The sequence below is a fragment of the Ranitomeya variabilis genome, chromosome 8 (assembly GCF_051348905.1).
Source record: "Ranitomeya variabilis isolate aRanVar5 chromosome 8, aRanVar5.hap1, whole genome shotgun sequence".
In the NCBI taxonomy this organism is placed as follows: Eukaryota; Metazoa; Chordata; class Amphibia; order Anura; family Dendrobatidae; genus Ranitomeya; species Ranitomeya variabilis.
In genome coordinates, this window is record NC_135239.1 from 209,489,088 (window position 1) to 209,504,734 (window position 15,647).

Consider the following 15,647-nt stretch of genomic DNA (forward strand, 5'->3'; position numbering starts at 1 on the left):
AGCTCCCTGTGCTACCTCTACCCCTCTGCTAAGCTCTGGCTGGGTTGACATAGAACGTAGCCAGTACTTAATAGAGGGGGTTGTGCCAGCACAGGGGGTGAGTGCCATCTTAAATTTTGAGCTCCGGTACACACTTCCACATTGCTCCAACTGGCTCTCTGTAAAGGAAAAAAAAAAAAGTGCAGAGCTGGTGCTTCTGTATCCTGACCTCGTGGCCCACATGAAATCACGAGGCGGGCCGAATTTTGCCTGCGTACCTTGAGTTTGACACCTTTGGAATAACCAGGCAGATACCACTTAGAATAGTTAATCTGTGAATGAAGAATTAATGTTTTGTAAATAAAGGCTGCAGAATAGGAAACAATGAAACAATTAAAACAGTCACGGGCCTTTAGAGAACAGTACTGGCTGCAGATCTCAGTTTATAGCCTATATGAACATATTTAAAACATTTAACAAAATAGTATTTTCTGGGTATTAGTCCTCAAAAATCAGAACTTTGCAATCTGGCCTGAGCCAGCACATCACAAACTAAACATTTAGTGCTGCACGCTAAGTTTGGCTTAGAGCTGTCAACAGCATATGAATCATCCCGTATGGACCTTCTCACTGTTCTACCACCAAAGTTACAATTTTATCATTCTCGCTTCTGCAGTTTCTGAAAATTTTAGAAATCATCTTTTTGCTTTTAAAGTTTTGAATAAGTAAAAAAAAATTGGGATATTTGATAGTACCCCCACTGATCAGATGTTTGCAGCTGGATATAAATCATGTATGTACAGACAAGAAACGCCAAAGCTTCCAACACTGTACAGTGGCCATTCTTGGGAACTGCAGCTCGGCTCCTGTTGAAGTGAATGGGTGAGGAGCTACGGTGGCAGTGCCAAGTATTGTATCCCCACTGACCTGCTATTAATGGGTCCAAAAGTCTTTAACCAGAGCACTAAGGAAAATCAGGGATAAATCGGGGATCACACTTACAGACAAAGGTGGTGCGTCATGAAATAACTAGTTAATATCGCATTCCTCGATGTAGAAATTAAACGCGGCACTCGCCAATCTTCTATTTCTTTTTTCTACAAGCGGTGTTAAATCATCCAAACCACACAGGGCGGGAGGTGATCATTCTGCAAGACTGCTTGAAGAATAAAGAAATAGAAGAATGTCATGATGTATTTCTAAACGGAGGAACCTGATATTAATGGACGTTCCCAAGGAAAGGCCATTATTGTTTATGTCAAGGACGACCTTCTACAGTGACCGATAATGTGACAATAGTAGGAGCATTATTCCTGACCATTGATAGGTGTTAACAGCGATAGCCTTACACACAAGTTTATCAATCATTGAGTTACCAAGTAGAGTTCAGGCTTAGGCCTCATTCAGGCAGAGCTGTTCGCATGTCCGTTTTACCAGCAGCATGGATGAAAAGTGCCAATACAAGTCTATGGGTCTGTGAGGGCTCACGTATGGCGTCAGTTTGCAGTCCATGTGCTCTCCGTGTTTGACATTACAAAGAGTAGGAGAAGCCTGGTATATGAAAAACACTGATGGTAGGAATTACGTTGTTGGGTAGAACTGCACAGAAAGCAGCTGCCAGCCTGGACACATCTGTAAGTGCCAGTGAAGGGGCACGGGAGAACATTGCAGCTGCAGCTCTGAGCTTGTACGTGGGGATCTGATACAGTAATCCTATAACGCAGGGACTCAGCTTGCATGTGAGGCTTAAGCATCTGACCCTCATCTCCCTGCCAAATACACAGATTACACTGAAAATACCCAGAGTACAAAATGCCCCTGTGTGCAGCCTGCACTGAGCGCTCCATGCCCAGCCGAGCCTCCAGCAGGTACACCCCACTCCGCACAGGATCTTTTCACAAACGTTCCACCATGGCATCATTCTTCTCTGCCTCCTCTAGTCATATCTGCTTGTGGGAAAGCTGGATGACCACCAATACTGGGGCTTTTTGTGAAGGAGGGGTTCTTTAGTTGAGATTATACATTATTTTTTTTATCTTATTAAGTCATAAAAGTGACCATAAAAACAATATAAGATAAATATGTAGGTAGGAGCAGACACTGACAGCTTTGGGCCCCTGTGCAAGAAATATATCTGGGCCCCCCTCCCTGCCAGGTAGACTGCTTGTGATGAGGACAACCATGAATATATTATATTAAATTATATATCTGGTATTTATACCATCTGGTATCTGATAAAGGGTTATTCCCCAAATAAATCAAGATATCCCCGATTCCGATGATAAGAACAGGACTCTGCAGCTCAGCCATGAATGGATTGGAGGGTGCATGCCTGACTCCTGCTCTATTCATAGTCTATGGAACTGATGGAAATAGCCGAGTGCAGCACTGATGGAAATAGCCGAGTGCAGCGCTCAGCAGTGCTACAGATAATGGAGAGAGCAGGGACCAAGCATGAACAACTCTGCTCCATTCAGGACGAGTCTGCAGACCCCTGTCCTCAGAATCTCTGGGGAGGTGGGGGCAGTGGTTGGATCCTATGGATCAGAGATAATTTGACTATTTGGTGAATAACCCTTTAAAGAGCCAAGTTTATTTTCCTATTCTGTACAATTACAGTATCATACATGAACCAAAAAAAATGTTCATACATACACATACATAGATACACGCACACATACATACACTCATATACACATAGATACACACACAAATACATAGACATACATACACACACATATGCATACATACACACTAATACACGCACAAACATAGTTACATAGTTAGTAAGGCCGAAAAAAGACATTTGTCCATCCAGTTCAGCCTATATTCCATCATAATAAATCCCCAGATCTACGTCCTTCTACAGAACCTAATAATTTTTGAACAGGAGAAAATACGGAGCCTTGATGAAAAAAGTATCACAAATATTTATTTAATAAATAGCATCCAATAGAACGTGAAATTTAACATCATTAACATTATGCAGTAACATGTGCAAACAAAATGCCTGGAAATGCTGAGACCATCTTCCCCAAAGTGCCCGCAAATGGTGCCCCCGCAATAAAAAGTGACAAAGAGCCGCCCCCCCTCCTCCAAAAGGAGGGAGAGGGTCACATAAGAAAGCAGGTGCCCTATAAAAGGAGCGCCACAGTCAGTATGGCTCAATAACAGGTGCCGATGTCCCAAAATCAGCGTCCCTCAGTAGGGTGAAATAGCGCTGCTGAGTTGAAAATCAAATGAAGAGACAGGGCTTACCAAATCGCGGAGGCAGAGTGGAGAGACAGCGGGTAGGTGGACCCCGATGCGCGTTTCGCGGCAACACAGTGCCGCTTCCTCATCTCCTTTCTCCACCAATTGTCCTTTTTGTCACTAATTTAACTTCAACCTACAATGTTACGTCTACTGAGGAAATCATCCGGCCCTTGTATAAAAGCTGTTATAGTGTCGGCCATTTGCACAGTCTGACTGCTCTAACTGTAAAGAACCCTTTCCTATTTACCTGCTGGTATCGCCTTTGTTCCACCTGTAATGAGGGTCCTCTGGTCCTTGGAAGGAATAAGTGATGTGCCATGTGGAGACACAGCATTCTATCTTAATTAGCCAGGCGATTATTCTTAGCAAGCCGGAAAGAATGGACTGTTAGCTATATGATATTTTTGAATTTATGTGGTCAAGAAAATGACTTTTGCTTGTGTAAGCCTGTAATATTGACTTGTAAGTAGGCATTTGATGTAACACATTGTGCTCATATTCTTGATGATTAGTGATGTTTACTGATATGCTAATTACGCATTGTCTAGGCCAGATAGTTTGTTGACAGAGGAGGAAAATCTATGCACATAGATTACATAATCAAACAATGCGACATGGTCATCGCCATTCTTTCCCTCATCTGTGATGCTGGATTGACGGACACTTGTTAGGGTACTGTCTCACAGTGGCACTTTGGTCGCTACGACGGCACGATCCGTGACGTTCCAGCGATATCCATACGATATCGCTGTGTCTGACACGCTACTGCGATCAGGGACCCCGCTGAGAATCGTACGTCGTAGCAGATCATTTGAAACTTTCTTTCGTCGTCAAGTGTCCCGCTGTGGCGGCATGATTGCATTGTGTGACAAAGGTGTGCACGATATTGTATACGATGTGCGCAAAGTAACCAATGGCTTCTACATCGCAAATACGTCATGAAATTATCGCTCCAGCGCCGTGCATTACCAAGTGTGACCGCAGTCTATGACGCTGGAGCGATAATCAAGCGACGCTGGAGCGTCACGGATCGTGCCGTCGTAGCGACCAAAGTGCCACTGTGAGACAGTACCCTAAAACATAAGAAGTGATATGCCTCTATGAGACAGAGAGACCGAGAGAGACAGCCAGCGATTGTGCCAAGACATCCATGCATCCAAAAGACCAGAGACAGGACAGCAGCCAATATATAATGGCTCCATCACGAGGGACACAGATTCATTATTCTTCAGGATGCCGGCTTAGGGGACTTCGGCCCCGGCTGGAAGAATACAGATCTGCTCCATTGACCATCGCTGAACCATCAATGCGTTTGGAGAAAGCCAAGATTGGGACCCGCCGGTCGCCTGGCTCCATGGAGATGTTTGGAGAAGTCAGGTTGTGACCCTCTGATCAACTGGCCTTGTACCTCAATGGACTGTCATCTTCCTACGCTTGTCGTTACCTCATCTTTGTGTGTGTGTCACAGGTGGGGTAGTTTCCCTGGAAGCTCTGAAGTAACAGCTGCCATTATCCCAACGAGTCAGCGGAAGGGTGAGCCTCTGTAATGTGCACCATCTTGGGGGATTTTGCTGGGACTGTTCAACATGTTATCTGCCTGTTTTGTGGTTCAATAAAGCATTGCCACAATGCTTTACCCTCACCCTGTGTTGTCTGGGTAGCGTTATGCCCATGTTAAAGGGTGAGTGGGCATTCGGTGGGACGACCCCTGGTTCATGCGGTTTTGTCTAGGGGACCGATGCGCCTGCGCCCCCTCTCGTGTCTCCACATGCCAGTGTTTTGTACTGGCCACACATATATTTATGCATGTAAATGAGATCCCGTCTGAGGCGTTTTTTTTCTAAGCTAAACAAGCCAAACTTTTCTAACCTATCATCATATGAACGGCCTCCATCCCTTGCAATAATCTAGTGCCTGTCTTTGAATTGATTCTAACTTCTGAATATCCTTTTTAAAATGTGAAGCCGAAAACTGCATCCCGTATTCTAGATGTGGCCTCACCAGTGATTTATAAAGGGTCTCTTTTTATACATCCTAAAATCTTGTTTGCTTTTGCTGCTGCTTGACATTGAGCACTACTGCTTGGCTTCCTTGTAACCAGAATCCCCCGTCTTTCTCCTGTTCTGTGGTCCCGAGTATTCTCCCATCTAATTAATATGCAGCAATAGGATTACTCTGTCCTCGGTGCATTACTCTACATTTATCTACATTAAATTTCATTTGCCGAGTGTTTGTTCTAAATAGTTTGCTACTTAGTTTGGTGTCATCAGCAAAGACTGACAATTTACTCTCAACAAAACAACTGCCGAGTGGGTGCGGATCGATGACATTTCTGAAGTTCTTCAAAACTTTGAGTACAGCACCAAGATGGTGAGCGCTGATGACGCATTGTCAGCGTAACCATCCCGCTGCTCTGTCTATTAAAACTTTCACTGCAGAATCTCAAAGGGGAAGCTTTGAATGCCGAGCAGGTGGAGCAAGATTATACAGTGGATGATACCACACAGCCCAGCTTCACACAATATTCTCAGGCCACATTGGGGGATGATGAGGAACAGGAGGAGGATGAGGAGGAACAGGAGTTTTTGTTCTGCGCTAAAGAGGGGACTCCCAATCGCAGCTTCATGCCTGTCCAGCATGGAAGGCCTGAAGAGGAGAAGGAGGAGGATGAGGAGGCTATGCGTGGTGAGGAGGAGAGGATGGTTAGTGTTCTTCCTGGTGAGGAGACTCAACGTTTGACTCTTTGTAGTCTGCCACACATGGCACAGTTCATGTCCAGATGCCTTTCCCAAGACCCGTTCATGAAACACATTTTGTCCACCATGAAATACTGGCTGTGCACCTTTCTTGACCCACGGTTCAAGGAGAAATTTGCTTCTCTCATGTCAGAGGCAGACGTGCCATTTTCAGTGCATGTATGCCAGAGGGCCGTTGTGGAAGACCAGACAACGCTGGTGGCAGAAGTACCGGCTCTTTTCACCCACAAGGATTACAGGGGAGGACCAAAAACACCAGTTGCAACTCAAGGGGGGGAATGTCCACCAACTGGGCCATTTTCACGAGACCATCACATCAACAAGGGCTATCTGTGGGTGTAACTGACCGACACTATTACCTGGAGCCTCTGTGTTCTATACAGGTCCCAGGTTTCAAATGTGGCCCCCACCATTAAAGGGGTAATCCGGCTCCGCTCACTTCTGTATCGGTTGGTGGATGGGATCGGTGACATCAGATGTCTGCAGACTTACATGCACTTTTAGAATAGGACTTACGACTGATACCAATCATTGACCAGCGACCCTGCAGGTACCTGTACACGTGACGTCACTGGCCCTGATCACCACCATCTTGACCAGAAAATCCTTACAACTCAATCTTTTGAGAGTTAAATCAGAAACAAAAACAAACATGTCCTTGATGTTTTGTTACAATGAATCGGTGCAGGTAAAATATATCAGTGTGATTGAAAAGAATTGTTCAGCCAGGATGCAATTGTGGCAAACTCTCAGCTGTGGCCGGTATTACACCGTGTTCATGTAGAATGCGGTGCAGCTCTTTTGTTCAGTGCTGCATGGGTGCATTAATCAAGAAAATGTTCCTAAAAATGCAGAAAGGACAGGGTGTCAATGCTGTATCCAGACAATCCCTGTCCATTGGTGTGGGGGTCTTCACTGTAGCTCTCGTGGTCTGCCCTCTAGTGGTTCTGTGGTCCTCTTAGGTGATTTATTTTTAGTGTTTTTAGTTTTGTTTTCCTTTTTTTATGGTTATTATTGTAATTGATCTTTTGTGAACACTGAAAGTATAGTGGTTTGGTGCTGGCCTAGCAGTTTAGCTGCCATTACTGATAACCAAGGGCCTAACCTCAGTGTCTTGCTGGTTTAGTGCTTAACCTGGTCGTCGAGTAATTTAATTTCCATTCAGTCTAGTAATTTAATAGCAATCCTTCCCTGCATCATTCTAGCTAAAGCTGGTCTACACTAACAGAGAGTAGTGGAGCAGTCCAAGTCTACATTAAGACGGACCAGTGAGGCGATCCCCGTCTACAGTAGGACAGACCAGTGGGGCGATCCCAGTCTACTTTAGGACAGACCAGTGGGGCGATCCCGGTCTACTTTAGGACAGACCAGTGGGGCGATCCCGGTCTACATTAGGACGGACCAGTGGGGCGATCCCGGTCTACTTTAGGACGGACCAGTGGGGCGATCCCGGTCTACATTAGGACAGACCAGTGGGGCGATCCCGGTCTACATTAGGATGGACCAGTGGGGCGATCCCAGTCTACTTTAGGACAGACCAGTGGGGCGATCCCGGTCTACTTTAGGACAGACCAGTGGGGCGATCCCGGTCTACATTAGGACGGACCAGTGGGGCGATCCCGGTCTACTTTAGGACGGACCAGTGGGGCGATCCCGGTCTACATTAGGACAGACCAGTGGGGCGATCCCGGTCTACATTAGGATGGACCAGTGGGGCGATCCCAGTCTACTTTAGGACAGACCAGTGGGGCGATCCCGGTCTACTTTAGGACAGACCAGTGGGGCGATCCCGGTCTACATTAGGACGGACCAGTGGGGCGATCCCGGTCTACTTTAGGACGGACCAGTGGGGTGATCCCGGTCTACATTAGGACAGACCAGTGGGGCGATCCCGGTCTACATTAGGATGGACCAGTGGGGTGGTCCCAGTCTACATTAGGACGGACCAGTGGGGCGGTCCCAGTCTACATTAAGAGAGACTAGTGGGGCAGTCCAAGTCTACATTTAGAGAGACTAGTGGGGCGGTCCAATTCTACATTAAGAGAGATTAGTGGGGCGGTCCAAGTCTACATTAGGCCTCACTCTACATTAGTACGGACCAGTGGGGTGGTCCCGGTCTACATTAGGACAGACCAGTGGCGCGGTCCCAGTCTACATTAGGACGGACCAGAGGCGCGGTCCCGGTCTACATTAGGACGGACCAGTGAGGCGATCCTGGTCTACATTACGATGGACCAGTGGGGCGATCCCGGTCTACATTAGGACGGACCAGTGGGGCGATCCCGGTCTACATTAGGATGGACCAGAGGGGCGATCCCGGTCTACTTTAGGATGGACCAGTGGGGCGATACCAGTCTACTTTAGGACGGACCAGTGGGGCGATCCCGGTCTACATTAGGACGGACCAGAGGCGCGGTCCCGGTCTACATTAGGACGGACCATTGGGGGGTCCCGGTCTACATTAGGACGGACCAGTGGGGCGGTCCCGGTCTACATTAGGACTGACCAGTGGGGCGGTCCCGGTCTACATTAGGACGGACCAGTGGGGCGATCCCTGCCTACAGTAGGACAGACCAGTGGGGCGATCCCGGTCTACTTTAGGACAGACCAGTGGGGCGATCCCGGTCTACATTAAGACAGAGCAGTGGGGTGATCCCGGTCTACATTAGGACGGACCAGTGGGGCGATCCCTGTCTACATTAAGATGGACCAGTGGGGCGATCCCGGTCTACTTTAGGACGGACCAGTGGGGCGATCACGGTCTGCTTTAGGACAGACCAGTGGGGCGATCACGGTCTACATTAGGACGGACCAGTGGGGCGATCCCTGTCTACAGTAGGACGGACCAGTGGGGCGATCCCGGTCTACTTTAGGACGGACCAGTGGGGCGATTCCGGTCTACATTAGGACGGACCAGTGGGGCGATCCCGGTCTACTTTAGGACGGACCAGTGGGGCGATCCCGGTCTACATTAGGACGGACCAGTGGGGCGATCCCAGTCTACTTTAGGACGGACCAGTGGGGCGATCCCGGTCTACAGTAGGACGGACCAGTGGGGTGATCCCGGTCTACATTAGGACGGACCAGTGGGGCGATCCCGGTCTACATTAGGACGGACCAGTGGGGCGATCCCGGTCTACTTTAGGATGGACCAGTGGGGCGATCCCGGTCTACAGTAGGACAGACCAGTGGGGCGATCCCGGTCTACATTAGGATGGACCAGAGGGGCGATCCCGGTCTACATTAGGACGGCCCAGTGGGGCGATCCCGGTCTACTTTAGGACGGACCAGTGGGGCGATCCCGGTCTACATTAGGACGGACCAGTGGGGCGATCCCGGTCTACTTTAGGACGGACCAGTGGGGCGATCCCGGTCTACATTAGGACGGACCAGTGGGGCGATCCCGGTCTACATTAGGACAGACCAGTGGGGCGTCCCGGTCCACTTTAGGACGGACCAGTGGGGCGATCCCGGTCTACATTAGGACAGACCAGTGGGGCGATCCCGGTCTACTTTAGGACGGACCAGTGGGGCGATCCCGGTCTACATTAGGACGGACCAGTGGGGCGATCCCGGTCTACATTAGGACAGACCAGTGGGGCGATCCCGGTCTACATTAGGACAGACCAGTGGGGCGTCCCGGTCTACAGTAGTAGTCTGTGGAGTTTCATCTCTTTCTTTCACATTCGGCGCTCACATATTTTGGCTTCTGGTGATCAATCAAATGCTCATAAATGGCCTGTAAGTGACAGTAAGTGACTGCAGTCCACAGAGTCCGGGAAAGTGATGTGTGAGGATAACAAATCACTGCTGTATCCCCGGGAGCAGATTGTATCCAGAGGAGAGAGAGGGAGAGTATGTAATAGGGCGACCGAGGAGAAGACTCCATCATCGGCCGATCCTCCCATCGGTGCAATTCCTCCGCTCTTCTGTCTTGTCCATCTGTTTCTGTAATCAGCCTCTAATCTTCTCTATCATTCTATATCTCTCCCCTTTCCCCCCTCTCCTTCGTTTTCTTTCCTTCTCTCTCTTCACCTCTTTCTCTCTTTTCTCCTTTGTTTTCCTCTGCACGTGTTCCCATCCCTCTCTCACTTAAGCCCCGCCCTCTCCCGGTAAGGCCCCGCCTCTCTGGTCAGGCCCCGCCCCCGGCGTGTGGAGGAGCCGGTGATTTTCCACCATGAGCCGCGCGCTGTCATCAGTTCTGGAGCCCGGAGTCTCCGTCCAGTGATCACTGAGCCGCCGGGGAGAAGCGCAGCGACCCTGGAGCCGGAGCACGGAGACCCCAGGTGAGTGTCAGCCCGGCGGCGGGTGATGCTGAGCCCGAGGCTGCCTGCTGCTCACCGTGTACTAGACCCATCATCCAGGAGCCACTGCACTCATCATCCAACACAGGAGCCACTGCACCCATCATCCAGCACACAGGAGCCACTGCACTCATCATCCAACACACAGGGGCCACTGCACTCATCATCCAACACAGGAGCTACTGCACTCATCATCCAACACAGGAGTCACTGCACTCATCATCCAGCATACAGGAGCCACTGCACTCATCATCCAACACACAGGAGTCACTGCACCCATCATCCAACACACAGGAGCTACTGCACTCATCATCCAACACACAGGAGCCACTGCACTCATCATCCAACACAGGAGCTACTGCACTCATCATCCAACACAGGAGTCACTGCACTCATCATCCAGCATACAGGAGCCACTGCACCCATCATCCAGCATACAGGGGCCACTGCACTCATCATCCAACACAGGAGCCACTGCACTCATCATCCAACACACAGGAGCCACTGCACTCATCATCCAACACAGGAGTCACTGCACTCATCATCCAACACACAGGAACCACTGCACTCATCATCCAACACAGGAGCTACTGCACTCATCATCCAACACAGGAGTCACTGCACTCATCATCCAGCATACAGGAGCCACTGCACCCATCATCCAGCATACAGGATCCACTGCACCCATCATCCAACACAGGAGCTACTGCACTCATCATCCAACACAGGAGCTACTGCACTCATCCAACACACAGGAGCCACTGCACCCATCATCCAGCATACAGGAGCCACTGCACCCATCATCCAGCATACAGGAGCCACTGCACCCATCATCCAGCATACAGGAGCCACTGCACCCATCATCCAACACAGGAGCTACTGCACTCATCATCCAACACACAGGGGCCACTGCACTCATCATCCAACACACAGGGGTCACTGCACTCATCATCCAACACACAGGGGTCACTGCACTCATCATCCAACACACAAGGGGCCACTGCACTCATCATCCAACACAGGAGCCACTGCACTCATCATCCAACACAGGAGCTACTGCACTCATCATCCAACACAGGAGCTACTGCACTCATCATCCAACACAGGAGCTACTGCACTCATCATCCAACACAGGAGCTACTGCACTCATCATCCAACACAGGAGCTACTGCACTCATCATCCAACACACAGGAGCCACCGCACTCATCATCCGACACACAGGAGCCACTGCACCCATCATCCGACACACAGGGGCCACTGCACTCATCATCCAACACACAGGGGCCACTGCACTCATCATCCAACACCCAGGAGCTACTGCACTCATCATCCAACACCCTGGAGCCACTGCACTCATCACCCAGCATACAGGAGCCACTGCACTCATCATCCAACACAGGAGCTACTGCACTCATCATCCAACACACAGGGGCCACTGCACTCATCATCCAACACAGGAGCCACTGCACTCATCATCCAACACAGGAGCCACTGCACTCATCATCCAACACAGGAGCCACTGCACTCATCATCCAACACAGGAGCCACTGCACTCATCATCCAACACAGGAGCCACTGCACTCATCATCCAACACACAGGGGCCACTGCACTCATCATCCAACACAGGAGCCACTGCACTCATCATCCAACACACAAGGGGCCACTGCACTCATCATCCAACACAGGAGCTACTGCACTCATCATCCAACACAGGAGCTACTGCACTCATCATCCAACATGGAGCTACTGCACTCATCATCCGACACACAGGAGCTACTGCACTCATCATCCAACACCCAGGAGCTACTGCACTCATCATCCAACCCAGGAGCCACTGCACTCATCATCCAACACACAGGAGCCACTGCACTCATCATCCAACACACAGGAGCCACTGCACTCATCATCCAACACACAGGAGTCACTGCACTCATCATCCAACCCAGGAGCCACTGCACTCATCATCCAACACCCAGGAGCTACTGCACTCATCATCCAACACCCAGGAGCTACTGCACTCATCATCCAACACACAGGAGCCACTGCACTCATCATCCAACACACAGGAGTCACTGCACTCATCATCCAACACACAGGAGCTACTGCACTCCTCATCCAACATGGAGCTACTGCACTCCTCATCCAACATGGAGCTACTGCACTCCTCATCCAACATGGAGCTACTGCACTCATCATCCAACACACAGGAGCCACTGCACTCATCATCCAACACACAGGAGCTACTGCACTCATCATCCAACACACAGGAGCTACTGCACTCATCATCCAACACACAGGAGCCACTGCACTCATCATCCAACACACAGGAGCTACTGCACTCATCATCCAACATGGAGCTACTGCACTCATCATCCGACACACAGGAGCTACTGCACTCCTCATCCAACATGGAGCTACTGCACTCATCATCCAACACACAGGAGCCACTGCACTCATCATCCAACACACAGGAGCCACCGCACCCATCGTCCAGGATACTGGTCAATATTCACAAGTACTCTGCAGTAACCTCCTCTTCACTGTAGATTCCAGGTAGATTCCAGGCAGTTCCTGCTGATAGAACCTGCTCTTGTACTCGCAGTCAGGTACATTAGTAATAATCATATTGTGCAGTAATCCGCTGTATCTGGTGAGAGAAGTGTCGGAATGTGCTGTAAATCGGCCATCTGTAACAATGGAGCCCTGTTGTGTGTATATATGTATATAACGTGGAGGATCCTAATATACATAGACAAACCTCTATAATCCACTGATCACCTGCCGCCCTCACAATCACACACTGCATTCTTACAGGATGAGCCCTCCTGATACCCACCTGCTCCATGGAGAGGCGCTCCGCAGCCGCCTGCCCTGTGGACAATAATATCTCATAATATACTGACAGGTATATAAAATAAGTATTTCAAAGTAAATGTGTAACAGTATAACATATCAGCTGTCTAGTGTGTGTAATAATGAAGAGTAATAATGGTATTATACAGTAATATACAATAAGTGATGTGACCTAGTAATAATAAACTAATGTGTAGCGATATAATGGACACTTATGGCATAAACAGTGACATAATGTGTAAATAACATATGTAATAAATAATCTATGTAATACAGTCATGTAGTAAAATATATGTTACATGTTGTTATATATGGTGCTATAAAAATGTATAATATTAATAATAATATACAGTGTATAATTGCATAATCTACAGTAATGTATAATGCAGAGCAATCTCACCTGTAATAATATCATGTATCACAGTGATATAATATCATGTATAGTTTTTATTCACATCTGTCACTGGCAGAATCTCAACATAACAGGTTACAGGTTGGGCATCTGTGAGTCTCAGAAGCCCATGGCTATTTATTCTTGCTGGGATTTGTAGTTCCACATCATTGTGGATGATTACATTATACATTACAGGCTTTTCGCAGGAGATACTTTCCCCGGAGAGATGACACTGGGTGTCTGATACAGCAGAACTGAATTTGTAATTTGGCACAACTTTTTAGTAGTTCAGCGAAGTCTTGTTAATCAAGAACGATGTAGTCCCAACACAACCAGATCTGCTAGATCCGTGCTCAGATATATTCATAGAGGAATCTAAAGTGATTTTTTAACTTGGCTGTTGATTAGTGAAGTGTTTTTGGTTCTCCTCATACCAGGAATTTGATGTCAGTGCTGCTAATAGATTGGACTCTGCCCTCAGCTCTGTAGCAGAACAGATGTAGCAGAGTTGGATCCGTCATTTAACCCTTTGGTCTGCATAGGTTGACAGCCCTAAGTAAAATAAGCTGTACCAAATGTCGTTCTGGGCTCTGCTACATCTGTGTACAGCATCCAGATGCTAAATTGTGTAGTGATCACGAAGTATCTTTGTATTGCTCTATTATGGGGTTTATAGTAGAGTTATATATCATTGCTATGGCACCAATGTAGCAGAGCTGAGCTTGTAAGTAGAGTTGAACGAATTTTTCACAATTCCCTTCCAAAATGTTTTTGCAATATTCGCCAAACACAGCTGAATGTCATTGGAGTCGATGGGAGTAGAAATTTCCGAATATGTTCGTAACCGATCATCAAACATAGTCGGCACAAACAGGGTACCAATATGGCACGTATATGGCAAATTCAGATTCTGCGACCAGTTCTGAACATATTCACTCAACTCTACTTGTAAATACAACTTATCAATTATCACAGTTATTATAGTTGATCATGTTATGTTACCAGTTTTGTGATAATTGCAAAGTTGTATCTGCAACCCCAGATCTGCTACATCAGTGTGCCACAATTCACAGTGATGTCATGATATTACACCTGTAGATTTCAGTTCAAACCAAGTGCATGTAAATGTTGTGGACGCAACCAAATCCATGCAGGAGCGCGGAGAACGACATGTATCAGCCGATCGCTGCAGCTTGATCTGCTCAGGAACAGCAGCAACATATTGGTGCTAAAAAGTATTTAGTAGAGAGTTTCGAAAGGATATCCTCCGAAATAATTACAAAACGTAAAAATTCACTGGTTACCGAAGTGTCCCTTTAAGTGGTAGGTACAATGTATAGATCATGGACATACACGATTCTCGCTGCCTGCACTGAATAGATCTAGTGTGTATCACTGGATCCTTAATCGCCAGGAGCTTTATAATGATGCCCTGCCATGATACTGGCTGCAGGAGGAGCCGCTGCTGACAGTGATTTATTTTTTTTATTTTTATGAATGATGTCTTTAAATGGCTGCCGTTTAATATCTAGTTTTTGAAGAGCCACAATGGCTGCACACACTTATTATAGTCAATGGGGATATTCACTTCTCTGGATATTTTTTTTCCCCTCTATCACAATTTTTTCATAAATAGAAATCAATGGGTCTATGATAAATCTTTCCATTAGAGTTTACAATGAACACTACAAATAAATTGTAGTCGGCTGTGTTATACAGCTAGCGCCTTCCTCTAAGGGTTCGCTCACACTAGCGCATAAAAGATCTGTCCCGCCGTTCTCATCCAAAAAGGCTGGACCAGTGGAATCCATATGGTTTACCTTGTCATGTGAGGGCAATGCGAGTGTCAAAATATTTTCTTGGCTTGGCTCACATCCATATCTGATCTGTATGCCGAGTATTCTATGCAGTTTTATCATCTTTTACATTCTATAATGATATATGCAAACTAAAGCTAGTTGTCAAAATAATAAAGCAATCTTATATAAAGATATAGATAGGTGATAAAGATATCAGATATATAATAGCTATACTGTAGTTTTATATTTTCACCCTCCCTCTCTATATTCTAAACTTGCACCCTTTAGTGTCTTTCATTTGGAGT

The 15,647-nt window shown here is 47.6% G+C and overlaps 1 protein-coding gene across 2 annotated transcripts in view; it reads left to right on the forward strand.

Annotated features, from left to right (window-relative positions):
- Positions 1-15,647, forward strand: part of SLC6A6 (solute carrier family 6 member 6) — a 68,016-nt gene that overhangs the window by 18,389 nt on the left and 33,980 nt on the right. The window contains exon 1 of one of the 2 annotated variants that reach the window (XM_077276660.1): positions 10,113-10,276. The exons of the other annotated variant lie outside the window; for it this stretch is intronic. The gene's annotated coding sequence lies outside the window, so the exon portion shown is untranslated. Of the gene's footprint in view, positions 1-10,112; positions 10,277-15,647 lie in introns of those variants that run through there. 2 annotated transcript variants of the gene reach the window in all.